This window comes from Gopherus flavomarginatus, chromosome 3 (genome assembly GCF_025201925.1).
Source record: "Gopherus flavomarginatus isolate rGopFla2 chromosome 3, rGopFla2.mat.asm, whole genome shotgun sequence".
NCBI lineage: Eukaryota > Metazoa > Chordata > Testudines > Testudinidae > Gopherus > Gopherus flavomarginatus.
The window spans coordinates 84,179,378-84,206,458 of record NC_066619.1 but is presented as its reverse complement, the minus strand read 5'-3'; positions in this window follow the sequence as shown (position 1 = coordinate 84,206,458).

Sequence of the window (27,081 nt, the reverse complement as noted above, 5' to 3'; positions counted from 1 at the left end):
CCTAGGTCTATACATTAATTATAGACAATACTAGTGATCAAATAATTAATCTTGACATCCCTTACAATACTGGATGGCAGTATTACTGACATCTCATTTTTCAGAAAGGGAAACTGAGAACATATTTAGTCTTATTCTCAAGTTTTATTTGTTGAACTCGCTGTAATTTACACCTATGCTCTGGGACAGAGAGGAATTTTGCATTAGAAATGTTAGTCCTTTCCTGGTTGTTAATTGGCTCTTAATCTAAAGTCTCAACCAGTTTTGGGCCATGTGATACTTTAAAGACTTTCCACTGGGAGCAGGGCCATGCTGAACACTATGGTCCAGATTTTCAGATGTTGCAAATAAACATAGTTTGAGTTCAATTGAGCTATGCAAATTATACCACCTGATGATCTGGTCCTAATTTTCTATTTTAAGAGAAGCTTGAAAGATTGATCTTTCTTACTTAGTAGATCAAAATGGCCCAGCTGCTAGGACATGTCGAAAGTGGGAACAGAAAAGCATTAGACAATGAAACTGCCCTTACTACAATTTAAGCCCATTGCTTCTTGTTCTATCCTCAGAGGTTAATGAGAACAATTTTTCACTCTCCATCTTGTAACAACCTTTTATGTACTTGAAAACTGTTATGTCCCCTCTCAGTCTTCTCTTCTCCAGACTAAACAAACCCAATTGTTTCAATCTTCCCTCATAGGTCATATTTTCTAGACCTTTAATCATTTTTGTTGCTCTCCTCTGAACTGTCCCCAGATTGTCCACATCTTTCCTGAAATGTGGCACCCAGAACTGGACACAAAGTTGCAGCTGAGGCCTCATCTATTTAGAGTAGAATGGAAGAATTACTTCTCGACTCTTGCTTACAGCACTCCTGCTAATACATCCCAGAATGATGGTCACCTTTTTTGCAACAGTGTTACACTGTTGACTCATGTTTAGCTTGTGATCCACTATAACCATCATATCCCTTTCCATAGTGACAGTTCTCCTTACTAGGCAGTCATTTCCCAATTTGTATGTGTGCAATTAATTGTTCCTACCTAAGTGGAGTACTTAGCATTTGTCCTTATTGAATTTCATCCTATTTATTTCAGGTCATTTTGAATTTCAATCCTATTCCCTATGACAGAGTTCGACTCAGCATTGTGGTGCCTCCTACTGGCAGTCCTGGGAATTAGCTTAGGTCACCAGTGTGCCCTCATCTGGTGACGTCTCACCACTGTCATGTCTGCTCCAGGAAGCACAGAGTCCTCTTCAGGACATGTGTCATATTCTGTTCTCCTCTCTTCCAGGGGAACCATAATCCACTGTCCAGCCTCTTCTTTGGTGGTGAGTAGGGGTATGGCAGGGACCCGGGCCTGCCTACTACTCCAGGCCCTGGCCCAGGAACCCTGTAGATGGCAGTCACATGCTGCGTCCCCTCTGATCCCAGACTCTACTTCCCTGGGCCATTTCCCCAAGCCACTTCCTCACAGCCGAGAACCTTCTCCACCCTGCTGGTTAACAGAAAGTCAAAAATGCAGTCTCCTTAGGCATTCCAGCATGTATTTCACTACCCAGACACTAGACTTTATGAGGAGTGGTTATTGAAAATGAAATTCATCAAACAAAGAGTTCTTCTGATCTCAAGAGGTCAGCCACACAGCCAGGTCAATATATAACTCAGATCTTACCCGATAATCAATCTGTTGTAGCCAATCCTTTAACTGCTAAAATCTAAAGGTTTATTTTTAAGAGAAAAGAAATAAAGAGTTAAAATGGTTAATAGATCATATAGTACAATTATTGCAAAGTTCTTATACCAGGTTTGTAGCAGTGATGGAATAAACTGCTAGTTTGCAAAAGTCTATCTGGAAATTACCAAAACAGCTGGGGGTTCTTAAGTTCTTGTTTTGAGCTTCCTTGTTAGAAATCCATTCCAGAGAAATGAAGCAGGAAAGGAAGACAAAATGGAGATGTTTCCAGGATCTTTTATACCCTCTCCTATGTGGAGGGAATTTTACAATCCTAAACAAAGCTCCCTGGCATAGTTTGTGGAAAAGTACAGGCACAAGATGGAGTCCGAGGTCACATGAGCAAGTCACACACCCTTACATGGCTTGCTGACTCACATGGGCAAGGCATTGGCCACTTGGAGGCAAAGGCCTCTGCAGGAAGAGCCACCTGGGTGGAATGCGTTTTGTCTATGGCCCATTGTGAGAGTCAATTGCCTTTGATGGGCCATCAACACAAAGCTGTCTGGCTTCAACGCAGATTTTAGCTAGTGGGTGTTATCCAGGAAAAGAGCACATATATAGGATGCCTGTACATATTCAATATTTATAACTTTAGATACAAATATGATACATGCATATAAACAGGAGAACAACGAGGAGTTCGGTGGCACCTTAAAGGCGAACAGATTTATCTGGGCATAAGCTTTTGTGGGTAAAAGCCCACTTCTTCAGAAGCAAAACAGGAGAATCATTCTCAGCAAATCATAACTTCTCCATTGACACCTTACATGACATACTTTGTACAAGATCTGTTACAATTGTCTAACTGGCAATATAGGTGTTATACATGGTCATATTTCAATAATACAGAGTCACACCCCCTCACTAAATAATGGGCCTACCCTGTCCCTTGTCTTCCTCTTGCTTCTAATGTATTATTTTAACCACACTGGAAACCAGCTGCAAGTTGCAACAACAAACACTACCCCAGCCCCTCAGTTAGGTACAAAGTGTGTTCTTACTTAACCTACTGTGGCTTGAAAGTGCTGTGAGGAAGGCAAAAACCTCCCTGGTCCTCTGCCAATTGGCCCATGTGAGGGAAAAAAAAACCTTCTTGATCCCCTAAATAGGCCATCAGCTAGACCCACAGCATCTGTCAGGCTGAGATCCCATTCCTATTTCTGGTGGATAGGGTGGGTTGCTGGAAAGGATCTGAAAGAGGATTCACATGGCACCTGCACTGAGCTAAATCCTGGGTGATGGGGAATGTTGGGCAATCAGTACCCCTCTCCCTTAGCTGGCCAATGGGTGCCAAAGACTCCCGGGGGGGGAGTGGGGGAGTTACCTATTGTTCCTTGGTGAGCATCTCCCACCCTTGCTACTGGCAAAGTCTCCATTTCACTGCCAGCCTCATCAAGTTCCCCCATCCACTGAGGCAGGTGGGTGGCATTTCTCCAATTTTATGATTCAAGCCTAAAATCATCATACTTTTTTCCCTTAAAAGCTGAAATCATGTGTTAGATTGTCTCAGTTTTTTCCCCCCATTGCAGATAAATAATTAAACTTTTCTCATCTCAAAACATTCCCTTCTCCAGTAATCTACTTCTTCCAGTCTAATATTAGGATGAAAATCTGGTATTACATCATCATGTTGGACACTGCTATATCTAGTGGAATCTCCAAGCACTAGGGAATTAGCATGGGCTTTTTTTGTACTTTACATCAGTGCTAATAAAACATAACTGCATGAAGAAATTTTCTTCTTTGTAATCAGTGGCAACTGAACATTTTTTACTACACGGTCATTGTGAGCCTGAATCACAATCACACGTGAGCTTTTAGGTGTGGGTGGGAAGTAACAGCTCAAATTTAAAAAATAAAAACCAGTAATACAATAAACACTGAGCCATTTTAGTACATTTATGGAAAACCTTGACAAGAGCTATGCAGTACAAATCAATATTAAAGCTCTGTAACAAATTAATACCTTTTAAAAATTCACTGAGATTCAAATTCAGACAAAGATTTTTAAGTAAAGAAATAACCAAATTATGGCTGTAATTATAAATTCAGGGCTCTGGTATCCAATATGAAAAGGAAGTAAGAGTCCTGAGGTGAATATTAAACTTGTAGACAACAGGCATTTACGAAAAAGTTTTTAGAAACTGTGTAAGATTTTCCACTACACAACTTTTATTGTATAATGTCAATAATAGAGAGAAATCCACCACAAAGCTATCCTTTTGTGTTAATCATTTCATTTCACTGCAGTAACTTTGCCTACTTTAGCCATCTTTGGACCCAGGAAACCATTCACATTATATTACAGACAGGATTGAACAGCGAAGAGTTTGGACTGGATTGTCAGATCTGGCATTTGAATCAATCCATTACAGGGCTAGCAGCGAGTGGTGAAATTTGGATTAATGATTTAAGTAGGAATCTTATTCTAAGCATCAGCTATACAGCATGGTTTGAAAAATAATGACATGAAAGAGCAAACTATGGCAAATATAGCTCATGAAAACAAAATTTCAAAATTAAAAAAAAATTAAACTATTTAAAAATGTGATATTTGGATAATTCTTCTGATCTTTAATGAATGATGAGACATTCACGCAAGACTCTGAAGTTTACACAAAATTCAAATAACCAAAAGCTTTATTAAAGGAATGTCACTACAATTGAGACAAGAAGCAAGCAAGCAAACAAAAAACAAACACAAAATATAGCCCATATGTAGGGTTACCATACATCCTGTTTGGCTGGGATGGTCCCCTTTTTAAGCCCTGTCCCGGCCGTCTCAACTTTTTTGGCAAAGATGGGCATTTGTCCTGTTTGCTTTTGCTGACTTGATCAGGTGGCAAGAGCAAATGGGACAAATTCCCACTTTTGTCAAAAAAGTGGAGTGGAGTGGGGCGCAGAAGAATGTGCCAGGGGCAAAGGGTGATGCCAGCCTCTTACAGCAGGGGAGCTAGGGCTCGTGCGAGGCAGGGGATCAAAGCAGGGTTCCAGTGACCAGTGACAGCCTCTTGAGGGGGACAGGCAGAGTTCCAGCAGCCTCAGCCTTGCACAAGGAACTGGGGTGGGGGAGGGAGAGGCCCTCGGGGGAGCGGTTCAAGTCAGCCCTGTGCGGAGTGAGGGGAGAGCAGGGCCAGCCCCATGGGGGCACGAGAGGGCTCAGGCCAGCCCAATGCAGGGTTCCGTTTTCCCTTAGGGAAATATGATTACCCTACCCATAAGCTATCACAGGTGAAACATGTAAACCCCCCAACTCCTGGCAATATTCCACATTGTGCACATCATGAAACTAAAAGGCCATTCTATTAGAGTGTGAGTAGATGTTAAAGGATGCATGGTTCAAAACAAGCACAAATATCCTGAACATTTAATATTTTGTGGTGCAAGTTTTCACCCTTTACATTTTGTTGTGTGAATTCCATTTTGATGTTTATGGATTAGTTTTGGTCTTCAGACTACAATTTATCACATGGATGAAAATGAGAGAGAAAAATCTAATTCACAATATAAAATGCAGCCTGATAGACTACAGTACAGCTGCTGTTCCCAAGCATGGAGCTGTCTGGTGGTTAAAATGTTAGGAACGATATAACTGAGCGTTTCAAAAAGCACTGAGCATGATACATACCGAGTTTTTAAACATGAAACCACATCTTACTTTATTTTTTTCCTCCCCAGTCTACTTTGAGGAATAAAGGGTAGTAAAATCTGTTATCAAACACTCCTGGTTTTGACTTATACATCACAGTGCCCCTTACACAATTCACATTGAAAAATGACCAAAGTGGTAGTCTTGAAATTTTATTTATACATATATATATATAGAGAGAGAGAGAGAGAGAGAGAAATGTAATCTTCAGCTGAGACTTTATACTCCAAGTTCCTGTCCAAAGCAATTTTTATGACCAAGAAATAAATATCTCCAAATATGAATTTACTACCCAAAGAGTGACACATTAACCATAGAAGTGTAAGAAGGTATTTGGAACTATGTTCAGCTGCAGTGAATTATACATAACTGTGCTGTTGAAGTACTGAGCACACCTGAGCAGCTGAGGCATTTTCACAGGAAGGTGTGTGTAGACAGAAATGTTCATTCTGTGAGCAGATAGAGTATAGGGTTTTGTTTTTGTTTTCTTGCTATTTACAAGGTACATGGTTGGAAAAAAGTTCAACACCTTGTAAAGAAAGATGAGTACATAAAATTAATCAAAGCTGTACTTTAATCTTGTTTTACACCGAAAATGATATTTTTATTTAGCAAGAATACAGAATGCATAAATATTTTCTCATTTGGATGAAGGTGACTGGAAAAAATTGTTTCTACAACTAAAATTTCATATAAATAGTTCTGAGAGTTATTCATAGCATGATAGTCCAGGGACAATGCTAGCATACTTTTATTTGCTATTGATAAGTTTTTCAACTGTTTTGAGAGTGTCTTGGGGGGAAAGACTTAAGAATCTTTATCCTTACTCTTTATATAAAGAAGCACTGTAAAAACCGATAGAGATAACTCTAACTGTGGTTTAGACAGCAGGCTTGCACCTCCACCAGCAACTCAGGGTACATCTACAGTACAGGATTATTCTGATTTTACAGAAACCGGTTTTGTAAAACAGATTGTATAAAATCGAGTGCACGTGGCCACACTAAGCACATTAATTCGGCGGTGTGCATCCATGTACTGAGGCTAGCGTCGATTTCCGGACCGTTGCACTGTGGGTAGCTATCCCGTAGTTATCCCATAGTTCCCGCAGTCTCCCCCACCCACTGGAATACTGGGTTGAGATCCCAACGCATGATGGTACAAAAACAGTGTCATGGGTGATTCTGGGTAAATGTTGTCTCTCATTCCTTCCTCCGTGAAAGCAACGGCAGACAATCATTTCGCTCCCTTTTTCCCTGGATTGCCCTGGTAGATGCCATAGCATGGCAACCATGGAACCCGTTTTACCTGTTTTCACTGTCACCATATGTGTACTGGATGCTGCTGACAGAGGCGGTATTGCAGTGCTACACAACAGCATTCATTTGCCATTGCAAGGTAGCAGAGACGATTACCAGTCGTTCTGTACCATCTGCTGTTGTCATGGGTGCTCCTGGCTGGCCTTCGCTGAGGTCGGCCGGGGGTGCAAAGACAAAAATGGGAATGACCCGCCCAGGTTTATCTATTTTTAGATAAACCAAGAATGGTTTTTCTAAAAATAGAGTCAGTCCTGCCTAGAATATGGGGCAAGTGTACTAGAGAACCAGAGTATCAGAGAGCACAGCTGCTCCGTGTCAGATCCCACAAAAATTATTAGCTGCATGCCATCTAGGGGGTGCCCCTGCAACAACCCCACCCGTTGCTTCCCTCCTCCCCAACCTTCCTGGGCTACTGTGGCAGTGTCTCCCCATTTGTGTAATGAAATAATAAAGAATGCAGGAATAAGAAACACTGACTTTTTAGTGTGATAAAATGAGGGGGAGGCAGCCTCCAGCTGCTATGATAGCTCAGGCAGGTCATTAAACAGTGGCGGGGAGAGGAGCCCAGCATCCCACTGCTATGATAGTCCAGGCAGTACAGAATCTTTTCTTTACACATGAAAGGGAGGGGGCTGATGGAGCTTAGCTCCCAGTTGCTATGATGAGGACGGTTACCAGCTGTTCTGTACCATCTACCGGGAATGACCGGGAGTCATTCCTATTTTTACCCAGGTGCTGCTGGCCAACCTCACCTGAAGGCAGCCAGGAGCACTCACAGGATGATGAGGACAGCTATCAGTCCTTTTGTATGGTACCGTCTGCCACCGGGGAGGGAAGGGGAGAGGATGCTGCTATTCATTGCCGCAGCACTGCGTCTACCAGCAGCATGCAGTAGACATAGGATGACATATAAAAAAGTCAAGAAATGATTTTTTTCCCTTTTCTTTCACAGGGAGGGAAGGGTGGTAAATTGATGACATATACCCTGAAGCACCCGGGAAAATGTTTTTGATCCTTCAGGCATTGGGAGCTCAGCCAGGAATGCTTTTCAGAGACTGCGGGGACTGTGGGATAGCTGGAGTCCTCACTACCCCCCACCTCCCTCCAGGAGCGTCCATTTGATTCTTTGGCTTTCCGTTACGCTTGTCACACAGCACTGTGCTGTGGACTCTGTATCATAGCCTGGAGATTTTTTCAAATGCTTTCTCATTTCGGCTTCTGTAACAGAGCTGTGATAGAACAGATTTGTCTCCCCATACAGCGATCAGATTCAGTATCTCCCATACGGTCCATGCTGGAGCTCTTTTTGGATTTGGGACTGCATCACCGCCTGTGCTGATCAGAGCTCCAAGCTGGGCAAACAGGAAATGAAATTCAAAAGTTCGCGGGGCTTTTCCTGTCTACCTGGCCAGTGCATCCGAGTTCAGATTGCTGTCCAGAGCGGTCACAATGGTGCACTGTGGGATACCGCCCGGAGGCCAATACCATCGATTTGCTTCCACACTAACCCTAATCCGATATGGTAATACTGATTTCAGCGCTACTCCTCTCATCAGGGAGGAGTACAGAAACTAGTTTAAAGAGCCCTTTATATCGATATAAAGGGCCTCCTTGTGTGGACGGGTGCAACGTTAAATCGGTTTAATGCTGCTAAAATTGGTTTAAGCGCGTAGTGTAGACCAGGCCTCAGTCTGCAGGCTTCTTATGTCCCAGCAGGTGGTTACTGGACTAGGAGGAAAGAGCTACCTCTCTGTTGCTAAGTGTGCTGGGGAAGCCAGAGTAAAAAGACATGGCACAAAAGGGAAACCCCTGAGGAAAAGAAGAAGATTCAATCCTTCTCCTCCCCCCCAGAGCACAAGAGGGGGAAACAGTAGAGCTGACTGACATTTTATGTTCCATTTTATTTATTTATTAACATATCAAATTTGCCCATTTTTCCAAAACGTTAGAATTTTAGTGAAAATATATCCATTTCCTCAAAATGTTCCATTTTTCAAATTTATTAAAACTCCTCCAGCTATTATTTTTGGATCTCTTCCCCAGCTCCCCAACCTCACCCCACCTCTATTAGTTTTGATTGATCAGTTTACACACTTGGTGGAATTTTTCAAAACTGAAATATTTCACTTAATAAAATTAAGATGTTAAAAACAAAGAAAATGTCTATAAAAATTATTTTAATTTTCATCAGTTCATGAGAGAAGCTATGGGGGAGAACCCACAGGCTGGCAGACAAGAAAAAGAGGAAACCCTAAGGAGTGGCAAATAGAAGAGGTTAATTCCCCCCCATGAAGATGCTGGAATGGGAGTAGGCATGCCAGACAGTCATACTAGATGGGTTGAACAGACCATCCAATGTCCTCCTCAAGAAGACAACAAATAGGAGAAGGTTGGATCTGTTGGGTAAGAAAGGACTATGCTGGAAAGTTTGAGTTCTGGTGGAGCTTCCATAAGTAACAATTTCCTGAAAACAATCAGAGTCCCTAATAATTAATTCATATACAAAATAACCTAAATGTCACCAGAATGCACACGCAATGCTCCTGTAGTTTTCAGAGCCTCCCCACCTCACCTATAGAGTTGCTCTGGACCCCCTCCCCTCCCCCACCCCCCCTTTTTTTTTTCTTTTTTTTTTTTTAAAGTTAGCAACTATGTAATCTGCTCGAAAACATTGCAGGTGGAAAAAGAGCAGTTCATCCATATAGCAGTTAAACTTCCATGAACATTTTAGTATCTAAAAGATGCCAAGTCCACTTTGGGGCAATATCCTAGCCCTTAAGTTTTGTTTTCCAGTAGACTCAAAGACTGAATCAAATGTACTTTTAAATGTACTTTAAAAACAAAACAAAAATTTACTATTGATGCATTGGTTCTCATTTCCAGATCTCCTTTACTTTCAGACTACCAAATACAGATACTACGAGTTTCCTTAAATCTTCAAAAATGGTTTCCTGAGCCATTAGATTAAATAATTACAGATTCAATACCACACAACATAAATTTCCATTAATTTATGAAATGCAAACAACCTGTTATGGAATCCAGATCATATAAAGCATTTTTCCTATTCATGTGTAAAAGTTTCACGTCCTGCAGATCTGAGACACTTAAGAGTCTTTAAAGTTAATGACTTATTCTGAAGGCCCAATTGTCAAACTTGAATATCTAAATAAGTGGAAGCAGTACTATATTGAGGTGCTCAAATCAACACTGAGGTGACATATTTGTGTGTCTCAGTGTTGCTTACAGCGGCCAAGTGTGGTACTGATATCTCTTCTTTACATGTGAAGGTCTGAAATTGAGTTTAAATGTAGATGAGCACTTCTGGAGCATGAATTTTCTATCTGATTGTGACCCGCTCTGCATTTTTATGACTAGATGGGAGTTAGATCCCAAAACTAATGGAGAAGAATACCCAAACTTTTTATTGTAACTTTTTGTTGTGCCTATAACAGGGTTCAAAAAAGAACTAGATAAGTTCATGGAGGATAGGGTCCATCAAAGTCTATTAACCAGGATGGACAGGGATGGTGTCCCTAGCCTCTGTTTGCTAGAAGCTGAGAATGGGTGACAAGGGATGGATCACTTGGTGATTATCTGTTCTGTTCATTCCCTCTGGCACTGGACACTGTCAGAAGACAGGATACTGGGCTAGATGGACCTTTGCTATAACCCAGTATGGCCGCTCTTATGTTCTTAGGTTAAACGGTATGGAAAAGGTTGGGAACCACTGTCTCAGTGAACTTAATTCCAAGTTACAAAAACTACACTCAATAAGTAATCTAAAATATGGGGGAAGCTATCACTGAGGTACCTATAATTTTTTTTCAGAAAGGTTTTAATTCAAATAGTAAGTATACCAGAGTAATAGACAACATACAGAAGTCTTAAGAAAGATACAGAATAAAAAACAGCTGTGAAAATGTGCCCATATGCATCTCATTGAGGGATAATCCAGCCAAACCTTCTCTCCTCTAGTGAAGCAGCAGGCTAATGAATTAAACCTCCAATGAAGCATCAGAGCTATTCCTAGGCACACTCATTATTATAAATATTTTAAAAATAAAACAAACTCATGGAGAAATTGCACACAAAAAGAGACAGTGCCTATGGTAGTAAACGTCATATTCAATATAGTATGGAAAATAATTATAGCTTTCAGGAATATCTGACTGCAATGAAACAACTCTTTGTTATAAATGTCTTGTAGAGGAAAATTTGCATTGCATGATTGCTATGTGCTGTCTAATGTATTATTAGTCAGATATAGGTATTTAGCTGATAAAGATCAGATTGAGTGATCAGTTAATGGCAACCCGTTGGGGATGAGAATTTTAGCTTATCACAGAGGTGATCTTTACTCGTCTTCTAATGTGGTTATCGTTTGACTTCTCTCCCAATCTTTATAGGTGCAGCCATATGGCCTACCAACCTCAGGTATATTTGGGCTGTAGCTGAGGGCTAAGACTGCAGCTCCCAACAGACGTGGTGGAAGCTCAAAGTTGATAGAAGCACTCTCAAACTCAGAGTCCATCAGGGCCCCAATGAACTTGATTCTTTGAGTTGGAACCTAAGTTGACTTTCTGCTGTTTAGGATGAGACCTAGCTGAGTAAGTATAGTGTGAAGTAAACATGAGTAGGAAGGTAAAATCATGTTAGACAAACACCTATCATGGATGGTCTAGATAATACTTGGTCTTGCCATGAGTGCAGGGAACTGGACTAGAAGACATCTCAAGGTCCCTTCCAGTCCTACGTTTCTATGATTCTATAAAAACTTGGTAAAAACCCAAAAACCAGGTGACAGGCCAAAAGGCAACATGGTGTACTGGTAATACCAACCAGCCACAACAAATCAGAGGTAGCTCCTGTAGCTCCGATAGCTATGTGGAAATGCATCCTGCAAGTCCAGGGAACCAAACTAGTCATAATGATTTAAAGTGGGAAAGATAGTTGTTAGGGTGGTTTCTTCATTTGACCTGCAGCCCCGATTCAACTGTCCCATTCATCAAGACCCATTCACTTGACTTGGTCTTCACCAAGTACTCTCTCTCTCATCTGTGCTGCTGAGATTCCTCTCTCCGACTATCACTTGGACTCCTTCAACACTGCCCAGCAGCCTGCTCCTTCACACCATCACTCGACTGATCAACTCATGAAGCCAGCCTCCGACGCCCACTTGTTAAATTTTCAAACAAACACCTTAAAGCTTTCTCCTCATGCTTGGGATGTGCTCCCCAGGAACATTCACAAAGCTACCTCATTATCCTCCTTCAAAGCCCTCCTCAAAACTCTCCTTTGCCATGATGCCAACTCTTCTTTGCTGAAATGCCTACAAAAAAACCCAACCTGACAGTAGGCTGCCAGTGTGCTGAGAATACAGCCTATCACGCTGACCAATATTGGCTCTTTGCTTCTTTGTACTCCTCTGTCATCTTGCCTTAGACTGTAAGGTCCTTGGGGCAAGGATTCTTTTTTTGTTCTGTGCTTGGACATTACCTAGCACAGTGGGGTCCTAGCATATAACTGTATGATAATACAAATAAATAGCAATAATAATTTAAAGGGTCTCAAGAGACTCACCATTCTCTGGCATGGAAGATAGTAATTTTCCGAGTCCCCAGAAACACACATCTGTTGTTCTCTGGGTTCTCAGAGAAGGGGTATCTGTGAGCCTTCTCTTGTATCTTTGACTAGTCTAAAATAGGCTGCTATTTTCTAGGTTTTCTAATATGTGACTGTTTGTAGATGAATCATAACATGATGCTGGAAACTTGGCAATTACATCAATAATTCTGCACTGTGCATTGTACATGACCTGCATTCTAAGGAAGGGGAGTAGGAAAGAAAGCTTTTGCAGTTCCTGAAACTCACCTCATCTCATTATATCAGTTGTGTGCACAGTCTGAGTTGCTTAGAAGACAGATGTAAAAGCAGCAGCATCCTACAATTCATGCATTACTTGCTCTGGCTGCTGAAGTTCCCATGGAACAATAAAATAGCAACCAATTATTCTGAGATTTGAGTTTGGAAAAAGTATAGAAAAAATATCTTGCAACAGAGTCCTATTTGTAGCATCCCTCACAAAGAGATTTAAGAGATCCAAACCACAATTCTCAAATGAGCGTACCTGCATTGAAGCACCTAAATCCTTATTCAGGCACCTAAATAAGTGTGGCCTGATTTTCAGAGGGGCTGAGCACTCATAGTTTACCACTAAGATTATACAAAATCATCTTGCATAATCCACACCCTGGAAAGAAAAGTCCTCCTGTGAAAACTCAGAAGAATCTTGGCAGATAAATGTGGTTAGTACAAAATAAATTGTCTCTCTTTCCTGGAAGTAAGTGCCATGGGCTCGATAGATTTTGTTCTATGAAGAGGCAACTGCCTACAACTCTTTTGATTGAATTTTCTCTTAACACACAATTTATTTCTACATGGAGGCTTTCACCCAAATTATCCCAAAGTGCTTTATGGAGAGAGGATGCTTTACAGAACCGGGAATAGCGACTGCCATACAGAAAGGAAAACAACATGGGAAAGGAGCAGAGGAAAAGAATAACTAGGAGTTTATATTCATTCAAAAACTGATTTAATTATTTATTTGTAATATGGAGAAATAAAGATGCCGCTGCATCGAATAGGAGCCCACAAAGAATTAACAAGCTTTGTACTTGAGTGGAGAAAGTGGATAAGGAAAAGTTATTTACTTACTCCCATAATACAAGAACTAGAGATCACCAAATGAAATTAATAGGTAGCAGGTTTAAAACAAACAAAAGGAAGTTCTTCTTCACACAGCGCACAGTCAACTTGTGGAACTCCTTACCTGAGGAGGTTGTGAAGGCTGGGACTATAACAATGTTTAAAAGGGAACTGGATAAATTCATGGTGGTTAAGTCCATAAATGGCTATTAGCCAGCAAGGGTAAAGAATGGTGTCCCTAGCCTCTGTTATTAGAGGATGGAGATGGATGGCAGGAGAGAGATCACTTGATCATTGCCTGTTAGGTTCACTCCCTGTGGGGCACCTGGCATTGGCCACTGTCGGTAGACAGATACTGGGCTAGATGGACCTTTGGTCTGACCCGGTACGGCCATTCTTATGTTCTTATGAGTGTATAAGTCTCTACATGAAATGCCCACACTGTTGTTTCAATGTTTTACATAGGGCATATTCCCTTTGAACACAGGCCATGGACAAACATATGTAAAGAGAATGCCTGCACTCTTTTTCTTCTACATTCATTGTCATTGGGAAATGAGTGAAGTAAGGACCCCAGAGTACAGTTCTGAAAACTCAAACAATCTGTGCCTATTTTCTTCCACAGACAGGCACTATTAATTAAGGTTACAGTGAATAAGAATGACATCCAGTGGTTCCTATTTTTTCCTAAGAAACAAGTCTATTTCCCATTGTTTTCAATACCCCTTCTTTCATTGTGCAGTGCAAATATGTATTGGCTTTCTGTTGTGAAGATAGTTATGAATATTCAACTACTTTAGTTTTACCCGTTGAGAAAAACAAGGTGTAAATAGCTTAGTGTAAAATTATTGTCATGATCCACATCTTTGCAATACAATGTAATTCCTAGTAAACATTCCCATGATGATCCAAATTCTGGCCTAATTTGAACCCATGCATCTTTATTTATTTCATTATGTTTGTGCAGCATGTCAGTCAAAGAATCCATTCCTTTGCAATTAATATCTACATACCTGGGACATTCTAAAGGATGGTCATATGAAGCTGGATCTGGGATTCTGTTCTATTTTTAAATGACAGGATGACATGAGTGAGGTAGAGCTGGGGGAAGCTGTATTTTTCCACTGCTCAGATAGGGTTCTTCCACATTCCCACAGAAGAACTGTTTCAACCAGCCTTCCAAAGCAGGTTATCAACTGAGAAAATTGTCAGTAGAAAGTAGTAAAGCATCAAAGCAAGGTATGAAATTCCCTAGATGGAAATGGTATGATAGAGCAGAACATTTAAGGAGTGAGTATAATGGTAGCTCAGTCTGAAATTGCCCTAGATGTTGACTAATTCCACACGGCATTTGCCCAGTTGTTAAGACATCTAATCCAGGGGTAGGCAACCTATGGCTCGCATGCCAAAGGTGGCACGTGAGCTGATTTTCAGTGGCACTCAAACTGCCCAGGTCCTGGCCACCAGTCCAGGGAGGCTCTGCATTTTAATTTAATTTTAAATGAAGCTTCTTAAACATTTTAAAAACCTTATTTACTTTACATACAACCAGGGCCAGCTCCAGGGTTTTTGCCATCCCAAGCAGCAAAAAAAGAAAAAGCCAAGATCGCAATCTGCGGGAGCTCTACCGCTGCTGCCTCACTTTTCGGCAGCAATTTGGTGGAAGGTCCTTTGCTCCGAGAGGGAGTGAGGGACTTGCCGCCGAAGAGCCGGACATGCCGCCCCTTCCCTTTGGCCACCCCAAGCATCTGCTTGCTGGGCTGGTGCCTGAAGCTGGCCCTGCATACAACAATAATTTAGTTATATATTATAGAATTATAGAAAGAGACCTTCTAAAAACGTTCAAATGTATTACTGGCAAGCAAAACAAATTAGAGTGACTAAATGAAGACTTGGCACACCACTTCTGCAAGGTTGCGACCCCTGATCTAGTCTGTTGTCTTTGAATGAAAACTTTGACCAAGCAGGACGTGCTCCTATCCTGGTATCTTACATTAGGTATGTTTGCCAGTTAAAAGTATACAGGCTAATGTTTAGCACTTACCTTTATAGCTCCTTACAAATATTAATTAACAATTCTCATGACACCCATATGAGGTAGCTAAGAGAAAATTACTTAATTCTGTTCCACCAGAGATATCACCTGTGCAGGATTCTCACTCCAGAATCTCAGGTCCATAGCATGAGACAGACAGAACATGCCAAACACTTATGATTTTTGATTCCAAAGGCAGTGGCAGCAGATCAGACTGTGAACAGCCCTCTACCTTCCCAGCGACTCATTGCATGTCACCTTCTGAGCTTAACTGCTGCCCTTGGAGCCTTCTGCTCAGTTCCTTATTGAACAGGAAGCAAAGGAAATGTGATGGAAAATTATTGGGGGAAAAAAATGAAAGATGTCTCAAAATATAAATAATACAACAGAGATATAAAGCCTAAAACTACCTCAAACAATTCCACTCCAGGTTCAGAGGGGAGGATCTTGAATGATATATTCAGAAAAGTAAATAATGTGCCATCATCTGAAGATATCAGCTGGTGGGAATCTCAATCCTGGAGTGTAGGACATTTGAGGGATTTCCAAAAGAAAATATTTAACATTCACAAAGTGCAAACAGGCAACACAGTAAAGACAATTCCAACAGAAAGAAAATATGTATTTTTAAATTTTTAACCATGTAATAAAAAGTAAGATAAAGTATGATAACACCTCAAAAATTAGATTTAACCCTTTGAGAGCCTGAAATCCAAAAAGAAGTTAAACCTTTTAGCAAATTCATAACAGGCATCCCAAAAGGAACAAAATTCTAAGAAGCAAGAGAGTTGGGCTCTCTTTTTTAAAAGAGCAGTTCTGCAGGAGCAAGAGATTGAAGCAAGATTCCATCCTAAAAGACATATCTAGGTAAAAGTGCATGTAAATGTCCGGAGTAAGGATAACAAATATTTTACATGTCAGTGACACAATATTCATAATACAGGTGTTGGAGGCTGCCTTGCTAAGAACCTAGAGTGCCTGGATGTTGGTCATCAGGACAGCCAGATCATTGCAACTTCATGCATTGAAACTTCAGTTCAGATGTGGTGCTCTTGGAAACAGTACTGTCTGGTGAATTGGTGTCAAATGAAACAAAAAGTTGAGTGGATTTTCTAAGGACTTAAAATCATTCCAAGTAGAAATATTTAACATCAAGTTTATGGAGAAGGGTCAGTGGATTGGCATGGCAAAAATGTTTGCAGGATAATAGATTCACTAAGGTGGAACTCCATCACTACCTAAGAGAGGAATCTTGAACAAGCCCATCCCAACATCACATTGCTGTAAAATTTGGATAAGGTGGATCAGTCACAAAAGTACCTTGGTTCACTGCCACCAAGAAAATGGCCCTCTATGTATCAAACTTCAGATCTCAGACACTAAGTGGTTCGAAAAGAGTTTTCATCAGCTTTGGCAAGACTACACTAACATCCCATGACACAGAAGACTTTTTAATGAGGAGTTTCAAAAGAGTCGAGCCCCTCCTGAACCTGATGACAAAGGGCGCAGAGATATTGATTTCTCTCAAAATTGGGTGACTGGGCAACAAAATGGCAGATGAAATTCAATATTGATAAATGTAAAGTAATGGGGGTTAAATTAGCTGTTACCACTCAAGACAGAGATCTTGGAGTCATTGTAGGTAGTTCAATGAAAACATCCACTCAACATGCAGTGGCAGTCAAAAAAGCGAACAGAATGTTGGGCATCATTAAGAAAGGGATAGATAATAAGGCCGACAATATCATATTGTCTCTATATAAATCCATGGTACACCCATATCTTGAATACTGCATGCAGATGTGGTCACCCTATCTCAAAAAAGATGTATTGAATTGGAAAAGGTTCAGAAAAGAGCAACAAAAATTATTAGGGGTATGGAATGGCTTCTGTATTAGGAGAGATTAAGAAGACTGGGATTTTTCAGTTTGGAAAAGAAACAACTAAGGGAGGAATATGATTAAGGTCCATAAAATCATGACTGGTGTGGAGAAAGTAAATAAGGAAATGTTATTTACTCCTTCTCATAACACAAGAACTAGGGGACACCAAATGAAATTAATAGGCAGCAGGTTTAAAACAAACAAAAGGAAGTATTTCTTCACACAATGTAGTCAGTCTGTGGAACTCCTTGCCAGAGGATGTTATGAAGGCCAAGACTATAACAGAGTTCAAAAAAGAACTAAACAAATTCATGGAGGATAGGGTCCATCAATGGCTATTAGCCAGGATGGACAGGGATGGTGACCCTAGCATCTGTTTGCCAGAAGCTCGGAATGGGCAACAGGGGATGGATCACTTGATGATTACCTGTTCTGTTCATTTCCTCTGAGGCACCTGGCATTGGCCACTGTTGGAAGACAGGATATTGGGCTATATGGACCTTTGGTCTGACTCAGTATGACCAGTCTTATGATTTCTTTTTGCCTCATTCATGACAGGCTGAAACAGCTGTCAAAGGCACCTGAAAGAACTTAGATAATTGAAGATTGGCCTGATTACACACTCAACTGCAAAACTTTAGCACACAGAATTTCAAGTCCTTCTTGCTGACAGCTTCCAAGATGCCAGGGCACATCAATTACTTGCAGGATCCAAACTGCCAGGGAGATTTCCTGGACTGTGATGAAGAAAGGTGCCCTGGCTCTGAATGATGATCCTAGGCCAGACTCTCAGCCTGATGTGATAATTTTTTTACTAGAAAGGCTGGAAAATAGGTTCTTTTTCCTCATAGAAAATTTCAAATTTTCAGCAAAATAGCAAAACTCAAAAGATTTCAGCTATAAGCCAAAATATTTTATTTAAAATGGTGCCATGGTGTTTCAGGTGCCTTATACCCTCTGTTTCCTCTATGGGCCAGCCTTCCTAGCCAGACTACATTTGCCACGATAGACCACTTGCTCCCTTCTTGGAGAGGGGTGCATGTCAGGAGGCCCTGAATGTGGCATGTCATGGGAGATGTAGTCTGTCCAGAGAGCTTGGCCTATAGAGGAGATTGGGAGCGCTGAACACCTGAAGTTCATCTCCCATGAGGCACTGTGGTGCCATTCTGGATCAAAACATTTTGGTGTTTTGGTTTGGTTTGTTTTTTTAGCAAAATATCAAAATTTTACATAAGAACGGCCGTACTGGGTCAGACCAAAGGTCCATCTAGCCCAGTATCTGTCTACCGACAGTGGCCAATGCCAGGTGCCCCACAGGGAGTGAACCTAACAGGCAATGATCAAGTGATCTCTCTCCTGCCATCCATCTCCATCCTCTGACAAACAGAGGCTAGGGACACCATTTCTTACCCATCTTGGCTAATAGCCATTTATGGACTTAACCACCATGAATTTATCCAGTTCTCTTTTAAACGCTGCTGTAGTCCTAGCCTTCACAACCTCCTCAGGTAAGGAGTTCCACAAGTTGGCTGTGCCCAGCGTGAAGAAGAACTTCCTAATTTTCTGAGAAAGGCAGATTTTTTTGCACAAAAAAAAATTAATTGTAATTTTTATGCAATTTTTCAACCAGTTCTATTTTTGACCATGCACAAAAGAGCTGAGAACCATATTCATTTGTGACACTCTGAGGCTATTAAGATAATTGAACTCTTTGTCTCTCCTGAAGTTTGCCAACTACTAGAGAAACTGATAAAAAGGTATACAAAAAGCCTCCTTAACCAAAGAATGGAGATGATGTCCCTGGACAGACTGGTTTCTTCTTGTGGAAAGAGCAGAAGACTGTTATCTCATCTTGTTTCAGTGAGCGGCAAAGAGCTGCCTGGAAGAGATTAAAAGCAGAGATTGATTAAGATCACAGGGTTCTGTTGGGAGCAAAGGCATATTTAAGCCTGATAAGGAGATTACCATGATTTTTAAGAGTCTGTTCTGATAAAAGTTAAGAGTTTAAGTGTAACAGAACTGTGCATGTGTAAGAAATTGCGGAGTAATCATGTTTGTGAGGAAAAATAAAAGACAAAGTAACTACAAAGCTAGAAAAGACCTGTTTAAGCTTACACAAAACCTATACTTGATGAGGAGGAGAGTTAACATGGAAATGAAAATTAATACATATGTATAAGAAAAGATTACAAAAGTTATAAATAAGTCAGATTAACAACAGGAAGCTTAAGCTGTATATTGTGTGGTGCTGGAGGTGACTGTGTGGTGAGATGACCGTCCTGATGAGCTTCGCACATATGATTAACTGATCATTATTTGCTAATGTTTTCCCTTAATAAAGATTTATTAGACCCATCAGCTGAGTAGTGAATCTTTCAGTCCAGCCGGTGCTACATACACCAGTATGGGGGGAAGAGAGGTACGGGAGAGGAGGTCTGGTTCACTTTTCAACCTGCTACTACCACACTTAGCAACCTAAAACCCTAAGAGATTGCAAGGTTCCCCCACTTTTTCAGCCTAGGGGGTCCAACACTCAGGAGAACTGTGCACAAAGATTATACTATTTTACAGATGGGGAAACCGAAATAGGGGGTTAGGGGGTTAAGGAACTTGCCTAAAGCTATAAAGGAAATCATTGTCAATGCCAGAATTGGAACTTGGTAGTTCCTGGATCCCTGTTCTTTGCTTAGACCCTTAGAATATGACTTTCTCTCAATTTAAACAAAAATCATCCTCACTGTAACATAGTATAAAAGCCTTAAAATCAGGCTGCATTCTTTTTAATTTTTTAGAAACACTATTAATAAGGACAGAGGAAGATTGGGTAGCAGCTGTTAATGATTAGAACCTTCCTGAACATAGGATATACTGTACTTGCCAAAGCAACACACAGCTCTTGGTGATGTAGGAATGTGAAAAATAGACAGAATGAATACAGCTAACACATGCTTATTCATGCTGTCACTTCTGAATAAAATAAACTTTTAATGGAATGAACTTGAAGCACTAGGTAGGGAGAATAAGATTTCCCTAATGTCTACTTTCAATCTTTGTTTACATCATTGAAAAATGTGACTCAATTATTTATCTACTCATTATTTATTTATTCACCTAGTAGTATCTCAGTAAACTAGCATGTAGTTTGGTTTCCCAGTTTTCCTCTAAGAATTCTGGCCAAGCACTCCTTCACAAAGGAAAACCAAGGAGCAATTTTATTTGAAAATGTACAGAGTGTACATTTGAGTGTAAAGGAGGAGAGTATATATGCTCAACCCTACCTTATCAAATCTCTTTCATTACAACTAACTGATGAGGGACAAATCACAAAAGGTTTGGAGGTTCAGCTTAGCTAAAGCCTTCAGGTGCTCAGAGACATATCTGGTATCTCACCCCAAATGAGGCCCACACAAAGCAATTCCCACAACACAGTTCCTCCTAAACTTTCCCCAAACCTGTTTTGAGTTTCAGGTGCCATGCAGTCTGGAAAGCCCCAAGTCCTTAAATGTGCTGAAGATCTTGATTTATCATGTGTGCCAAATACAGAGGGAAACAGACAAATTCTCATAACAAAACTACCATTTTACTAGAACCACTTACGTCCCTTCTTAGATGACACTTGTTATTCTCTCAACATGTAGCTCGCAACTCTTGCAGCCTCACTTTCCTTTCACTTCCTACTTCTCCTTTCCTGCCTCCTGCCTTAGAGCCCCCACTCTTCCTCACAGGCTGTAAGTTATAGCCATGCAAGCCTTGCCACTTTCAGTTTACATGCCTCCCACTCTCCCCTTTCTCATGGGGTTTCACACTTTAGTGAACAAACCTGAAAACCCATTAGCAAAACTCAGCAAGAAACAAAACGTTGTCAGCTTTCAGGTCTAAACCCTGTAAAACACAACACAAAATCCATAAATCCTTCTCTGTATCTCATGGAGAAGAATGAGGTTTGTTCACATTTGACCAGGTTCGCACCACAAGTTTCAGCAAATGTGGGCCAAGTTTCATCATGAAAGCATAGCATAGCTCCACTCCCAATCATGCCACTCTGTACATAAAGCAATAGTATTTCTCCTGTTATCGGATACAACTGATAATTGTGCAATAATTCAGTATGAAGGAACTGGAGTTCAAAGACAGCAACTAGTTCCTGCAACATATCTTTAAAAAGGAGGGGCTCGGCAAGCTGGGGGAAGACTCATGGCAAGAAAAGTGGAATTGGGAGGAACTGGCAGGCAGAGAAGTGCCTTAGTGGGAATTAGGAAGCTAGGGAGCAGAGATGTCTCTAGAAGACCACCCACCAGAGAGAGTCAGAGGCCTCCTTAACCAAACTAATCTGCAAAAAGATACAGATTTGGGATGGGAGTCAAGCTGTATTGGACCACTCATTAACTGGTCCCTAATTTTAACACACTAATATATTGTATGGTGAACGATTAGAGCTCACTTAGTTTTATATTTATAGCTAGCTAGCTCTAAAGTGCAAACTTTATAACTTGAGACAGTCATCATTTTTGTCTAACAACGGGGTGAAAAACCTAGTTAAACTCAGATATGTGAAATGAAAGTCTTGTGTTCATACTGTAAGTGTGAAGAAAGAAACCATATTGTAGACTATCAATTAATGTTTTTGTGTCTTAAAATTATTTCCCTTATTTAGAAGTGAGGAGAGGCTATTCAATCTCCAAGACCACTTTAGGCTTGGCATTTTCCTCTTCAGAGATGCTCTGTATTTTTGTGAAAATGCACATGGAGAACTTGTGAAGTGTACAAAGCTGAATAAACCCACTTTACCTTAACAATGCAGCCTGGAACTAAATCCATATTTACTTCACCTCTTGATTGTATGGATTATTTGCATAGCTCTTCAAAATCCTGGGAGGAAAGGTGCAAGTGACCCTAAATACAAATGGATTATTTTAAGATGGTATCCAGGTATAAAATCACCCTTGTGCACAGTAGCCTATGGGCAATTTAGGTCCCACTTAACTCCTCAAAATAGGATTTACAATGTACATAGACTCTGTCTTGGCATTCTGCTCAGGGATGAAATTTACCCTTACTGAATATTTACCTATAGTGCCATCTTCAAAGAATTCTAAGTGATAAAGCAAATTGTTGTGACTGTGCCAAAGTGCTATAATTCAGGGATCTAACTAGTTAGGATATTTCAAGAAACTTCTTAAACACTTCATGACATTCACTCTTGGTTCAGACGTGTACTGTACTTACCTTCCTCATCTAATCCTCTTTAGACAGTGCCTCGGAACAATGAACTCTAGGGTAATATAGCTAAGTATAGTAATAACAATGCATATGGTAATATGCCTAACTCGAAGATTTGTGCACATCCAATTTTATTTTTTGCTTTAAAAGGGCAATAACTAAATTATAGTATTGTGCAGGAGTCTTAGCATTTGTATCAGACTCATCAGAACAGAATTTGCTATCATGGTATTCAGGTTCCAGATGATGGGCATGGCATAATTCCTAGACAAATCCGGGCACTTTAAACAAATCATCTAACTAATATCATAAAGACACCTAAATGATCTATAGTCAATGGATCTTTGACTCCTAAATATCTAAAATGTTTTGAAAATGTTACCCTAGTCTACATTTTAGCCATTACACTATAACAAATAATATACTAAACAATAAATACTGGTCAAATAAGTTGTTGCATGGAAGCTGAGTTAAGAGACTGTGCAAACATAGTCCATCCTGCTGCAATTCCTGTCCATGTGTGAAGTTAGCCTTAATCACAAGCAAAACAAGCAGCTTCTTACAGGCCTGCACCCGTTCAACCTCTGCAACTCACGTGCTGGCACTAGCCCTCTTCTCCAGCACTGAACCTGGCAGGGAAAGAAGTAACTTGCCATTGAATCCTTCCTGCAACAGGACAAGAAAGGGAAGCCCAATTTTCTCCATTTCTAGTCAGGTACTTCAACTGAAAGGGCAGCCATGACAAGAATGATGCATTTCTTTTTCAACAGTGCTTTCTCTCTTTCTGTGAAATAATTAGGTAATCTTAGACACAAACCTACCTACAACTTGGCTAGTGGAAAATTCAGATGCAAACACCAACATTTCAGACATCCATGACTGCAGAGGTACCATCACTGAACCATCTTCAAAAATAAGCCACAGACTAGTTGTTTCACTTTAGGAACAGAGCATGAGAAAGCCCACATCAGACTTAGTTCTGTCTCATCGATCTCCTTTTAGGCCTTCCTTACACTTCTTTTTGTTGTTCTCGCTTTAAGTGTAAGACAGTGGTGCTGACTACCACTGAGGCGGTACGCTATGCTACCCCAGGCAGTTATGTTTCCAGAACTTCTTCAAACCTCAAATTAATATGCTGCATATTTTAGTTTCACAAGAGCCGCAAGATCCAATTATCAAGGGGGTATTTCAGCGGCACTTGCAGGCACCTAGATAGGTAGGCTATTTCATATTGAGAATTTCAATGCCTATCCATTTTTACTTAAAAGCTCATAATGCTTAATACTTCAGTCAGTGCCAAAAGATTATCGTGAAGTTTAGTATCTCTTCCAGATGAGTTCTTTTTGGATGTTCTTGTTTTCCAGTTGAGTAGCAAGTGCCCATTGTAGCAGTAAGTCCCTCATGGTTGTTCCATGAACACTATGTGTATTAGTTGAAAATTATTCAATAGTTGTCACACTGTTCTAAGTCCCCTAGTCTACAAACAGGAAGAAAGGCCTATCCTTGCCAAATGTTTATCTGTTACTAATGTACAATAACAAATGTCATACTCTCTTCTGGGAAAATTATATTGTAATTGCTTTGTTATTGCTTAGTAGGCTATTAGGGCAAACCTCTCTATCAGAATGCAGAAAATAATGTTGCTGTTGTACATTGATTTCTTGTGCCATCTTGTGGAAATAATATTAACTGCAATACAGTTTCATTGCACTACTTCAGAGTTCGTCAACATCCCACACAAAGATGAACTACAAGCCGTTAGGAACAGTATCCCTGATAATGTCACAGCAACCCTGGCGGCTGAACTTTGTGACTTTGTCCTCACTCACAACTATTTCACATTTGGGGCCAATATAAACCTTCAAGTCAGCGGCACTGCTATGGGTACCCACATGGCCCCACAGTATGCCAACATTTTTATGGCTGACTTAGAACAACGCTTCCTTAGCTCTCGTCCCCTAATGCCCCTTCTCTACTTGTGCTACATTGATGACATCTTCATCATCTGGACCCATGGAAAAGAAGCCCTTGAGGAATTCCACCATGATTTCAACAATTTCCATCCCACCATCAACCTCAGCCTAGACCAATCCACACAAGCGGTCCATTTCCTTGAAACTACTGTGCTAATAAGTGATGGTCACATAAATACCACCCTATGCCAGAAACTTACTGACCCTATTCTTACCTACATGCCTCCAGCTTCCATCCAGGACACAACACACGATCCATTGACTACAGCCAAGCTTTAAGATACAACCGCATTTGCTACAATTCCTCAGACAGAGATGAGCATCTACAAGATCTCTATCAAGCATTCTCATAACAATACTCACCTGTTGAAGTGAAAAAACACATTGCCAGAGCCAGAAGAGTACCCAGAAGTCACTTACTACAGGACAGGCCCAACAAAGAAAGTAACAGAACACCACTCGCCATCACCTTCAGCCCCCAACTAAAACCTCTCCAGTGTATCATCAAAGATCTACAACCTATCTTCACTCTCACAGATCTTGGGAGACAGACCTGTCCTCGCTTACAGACAGCCCCCCAACCTGAAGCAAATGCTCACCAGCAACCACGCACCACAGAACAAAAACACTAACCCGGGAACCTATCCTTGCAACAAAGCCCGATGCCAACTCTGTCCACACATCTATTCAAGTGACACCATCACAGGACCTAATCACATCAGCCATACCATCAGGGGCTCGTTCACCTGCACATCTACCAATGTGATATATGCCAGCAATGCCCCTCTGCCATTTACATTGGCCAAACCGGACAGTCTCTACGTAAAAGAATAAATGGATACAAATCTCACATCTGGAATCATTACATTCAAAACCCAGTAGGAGAACACTTCAAGCTCTCTGGTCACTTAGTAACACACTTAAAGGTGACAATCTTGCAACATAAAAGCTTCAAAACAGACTTCAACAAGAAACTGCTGAACTTGAATTAATATGCAAACTAGATACCATCAATTTAGGCTTGAATAGAGACTGGGAATGGCTGATCCATTACACACACTGAATCTATTTCCCCATCTTAAGTATCCTCACACCTTCTTGTCCAACTGTCTGGAATGGGTCATCTTGATTATTGCTATAAAAGTTTTTTTTCTCCTGCTGATAATTTATCATCTTAATTAATTAGCTTCTTAGAGTTGGTAGGGCAACTCCCCCCTTTTCATGTTCTCCCACCTTACTATATGTTCCATTCTATGCATCCGATGAAGTGGGCTGTAGCCCATGAAAGCTTATGCTCAAATAAATTTGTTAGTCTCTAAGGTGCCACAAGTACTCCTGTTCAGAGTTCTGTGTAGATCTGAATTATTTCTCACTGAACCACACAATGAAAAATCTGTTTGTCTATTCAACTAGATTCTTTTCATTATAATACACTCAAAAATATTTTTTCTTGATTACTCCAATTTTACCTGAGTCATACCCTTTTGTACGCTCTCTGAATGGTTCAGAGAATTAGTTTTTTAGCTCTAATTTGAACCATTGTCCTTGTTACAAACTATTTTTAGATCTTCCTCTGTGTTAATTTACTGGAAAACATATTGTACATATTTTCCCATTATGCAACAGTGATTTATTTATTTGAGCTACTAGTCAGAATCAAGTGACACTTTTCAGAGGAACAGAAATTGTTAATTCTTACAATACAGGTTCAGTAATTGCTTAATTATACTTATGAAATGAAAAAAATTTACCAAAATCAACTACCATAACTTTTAAACAGTAGAACTTGTTACTTGAATGAGATTTAACTCTTTCCTTTATTCAGTGTAAAATCAAATATTTCTAGTAGGGAAATGAATAAACACACATTTTGGAAAACAGATTTCACCATGACTACTTAAATAGGACTGTATTGGACTCACACAGGGCTCATGCAGGACCTTAGACAGTAGCATTTTGCAAGAACTTATGGTCGTCTTTCCATTCTAAATCCTTTTCAGTCACTCAGAATTCATAACAGAGTTCTTTTCTGTTCTGTCCTCTTTAACCATATATATCCCAACTGTAAGCAAACTAAACTAAATCCTATATCTCTAATCTATAGGCACTCACTAAGCTACATTCATGTAAGGATACAGGTGACAAGCGCTCAGAAACCAGAAAGAGCGTTGCAGAAAAACAGCAAGAAGTAAGTTTTCAAAGCAGTGCTTGGGGGATTTAATTATGCAGCTCTTTTTAGCATGAATGTGAGTCAAGAAACTTAATCTTCATATTCCTCTTTGAAAATATATCTGAGAGTTGGAATGATTTCCCCTTTTTTATGGTTATCCCTATATAATATACCATAACATGTGAACAACATCAAACGACAAAATGATTGGAAGCTCTCTGAAATATCTACTTGCTGCACGGCAAATAAGACCAAGTTTCACAAGCACAATGTAACCAGACAAAAAACTATATAAACTTTTCCCTATGGTTTTGACATCCTTGCACCTTAATTCAGATGTGAAACTCCCTTACTATCCCATTTCTGGGCTCTCCAGAGTAGAACC